Source organism: Rhagoletis zephyria, unplaced genomic scaffold (genome assembly GCF_001687245.7).
Source record: "Rhagoletis zephyria isolate East Lansing unplaced genomic scaffold, Rhagoletis_zephyria_1.1 Rzeph_scaffold_00942, whole genome shotgun sequence".
Taxonomy (NCBI): domain Eukaryota; kingdom Metazoa; phylum Arthropoda; class Insecta; order Diptera; family Tephritidae; genus Rhagoletis; species Rhagoletis zephyria.
Window position 1 is genome coordinate 114523 of NW_016158026.1, and position 3075 is coordinate 117597.

Genomic DNA, 3075 nt, shown 5'->3' on the forward strand with positions numbered 1-3075 from the left:
CGAATAAGCAAAATGCCTTCTAACTGGGAACTTTATAAAGCTGTGCTGCTAATCTTCAAGTCCAAAATTAAGTAGATATGCGAAGAGAGTTTTATGGCGAATCGTTTGCGAAAGGCTGCTACGAATCGACCATTTAACTGATATTGTTACCGATTTTACTATCGACATCTTCGGAACTTATCGATGTAATAATCGATATTTTTATCGATTTTGTAATCGACATTTGTAGCGATTTTGTTATCGATATTTCTTATTGATAGTGTTATTGGTTTCGTTATCGATTTATAGATTTTATTATCGATATTTTTTATCGATTTTGTAATCGACACTGTTATCGATTTTGTTATCGATTATTTATTTATTTTGTTATCGAGTATTCATCGATTTTTTTGTCGATTACTTATCGATTTTGTTATCGAAATTTTTATAGACTTTCTAAGCGAGTTTTGTTATTGGTTTTGTTATCAATTATTTATCGATTTTGTTATTGCTGTTTTTATCGATCTTGCTATCGATATTTTTGTATATTTTCTAATCGATTTTGCAACCAATATTAATATCAATTTGCTGTCGAAATTTTTATCGAATTTGTTATCGAAATTTTTATCGGTTTTTCATCGATATTTTGTTGGATCCTACTTTCGATTTTGTTATCGAAAGAGTATAAAGATAAAAATGAAGATAAAGGAAAACAGAATAACAAATGTAATTAGAACGAACAGGGGTAAAGGTAGGGACCTAGATAGAAAGAAGAAAAAAAATATATCCTTAAGCAAAAGCAGATGTATTTATGTATGTATGTATGTATATTGGTTATGAGACAAAATAGATATGGAACGTATGTAAGTTTCACTTCTCCAGTGTGGCCCAGGCGCACTTACTTTTTCTTGAAGACTGTCCCCAGGGGAAGTCTCCAGCAAGGTACGAGGATTGTGCTACCCTCTCCAACCTGTTGGCGAGAAAGGACCTGTCGGCTCTTAAGCCTCCGATATATTTTGCTGTAATATAATTTAGAGAAATATGCATTTTTTTAATTACATATTTATCTACACACATACATACGTACATCTATCGTAACTAATCAATATTTTTTATTTCGTTTTAGGTAAGTTCAAATAACTGCAACAAAAGAACGATGGAATACTTAAGGTTGTATAAACTCTATCATATATCGATCTATATGTTTGAAAATGAGGTAAAAGAGACTTTGAAATATTGAGATTTCTATTAATATGCAAAACGTGAGACATATTTACGACTGCTAAGTACTTTTTGATCAAGCAAGTCTTTTCAGCCTTGAAAATTCGAGTCGAGGTGCACAAGTCTATTAGGCGAATATGCAGTCTGTTTACTAAGCTAATGCTGTTTGTCGTTTAATCGTAATGTGGGGCCGACTAATTCTAATCTGCAATCGTAGCCGTATAAGATTAATCGATTATAATTAATGTTTGAACTCCATGGAGACTAATCCGGGTATACTCTTTTTAAACACATACACATGTATGTATGTATGTTTATTAAAAAGAAATATTCACAACTACATACATATCACGCCCATATGGGCATTAAACTTTCATATTGTGTAAATGACTTTGGACTGACTGGGTCACCAAGCTACCATTACATAAATGATTCAAAAACGCCAAAAACGAGGAAAGCAACGAGTTACTCAGCAAAGTAAAAACAAAAAAAAAAACGATAGCAATAACATGCCGATTACGAACTAACTGTTAACTAATTGCAAAAACAAATATTTTCGCAAAGTGACAAATTGTTGGCATAAACGTGACGCAAGCAGCAACAACAATAATAACATGCACTACGAAGCAATGATGACAACAATTACAACAATAGGTTGACTAGCTAAACGAACAAAGCAAAAAATAACAGCCGCTAGTGACAGCAATTGTGAAGTCATGAAACTAATAAACATTAACACCACAAAGCAAAAACTACACATAATGGCCCTCTACACTGCGAACCACCACACACACACACACACATCCACACTCACGCATTCAAAGTACGTACGATGAACGCCAACTTGGACATTATCGTTATCACCGCAATTCTGAAAAGGGGGGCACTCGGACGTTCGGTCGCTTGGACGGCTGTGCCAGCCGCCGCTGATCTAATGATGAGACGGAAATCTGCTTCGGCGGGCGTCTGTTTTGGTGGCGACAATGTCGGCAACATTGTAAACATTGACAACATTAAATTGATGCTGTTGCATATAAATGAACAAAGTTCTACTCAGTGGCGGCGGGTTGGTTGCATATACCATCAACATGCGCACACCCACACCCACACCCAACCCCCATGTCATGCTCGCATTGAGGCCATTGGATGTTGTGGTATGTGGCATTCTGAATAGGATGCTGTAGAAAGGACAACGTCCGGCAACTTGCCATCATGGCACAACCATATACATATTCATATATACACCTGCGTGCAACTAATTAGCACCGAAATTAAAAATTATAGATTTTGTTTGCAACTTATGTTTTTTTATTTATCTTTAATAATTTTCATTTAAAATATAACTCAATATAGAACAGAAACAACAAAAATTAAAATTTCAAAGCTTGTACAAATTAAGAAAAAAAATTAATCAAACTTCAAAAAATTTTCTTCATGGTTTCCAAATTTGAATGAGGATATTTAGTAAACTTTCGGGTATGCAGTTTTGTATTTGTAGCCCATTCAATTTTTGTCTAATAAAATGCAAGTTTAGAGTCGCTCAAGATTACCGTTGATTTTTTAGAATTTTCTTTGTGGGGGTGTTGCGCATTTTCTTCCATATAACGCATTATCAAAATTTATTTTTATATGAAAAAAATCCGCACACCGTCTACAAAAACCAAAAAAAATAAAAAATAAAAAATAAAATAACGGTAACTTTTAACGACTTGAAACTTGCACTTTAATAGACTATAACTGCATGGGCTACAAAGCGCATACCCGAAAATTTTCTAAAAATTCTGATTAAAAATTTTGAAATTTTGGTGACAATTTTTTTAAAGTTTGATTAATTTTTTTTCAATTTGTGCAAGCTTTGAAACTTTTATTTATTAT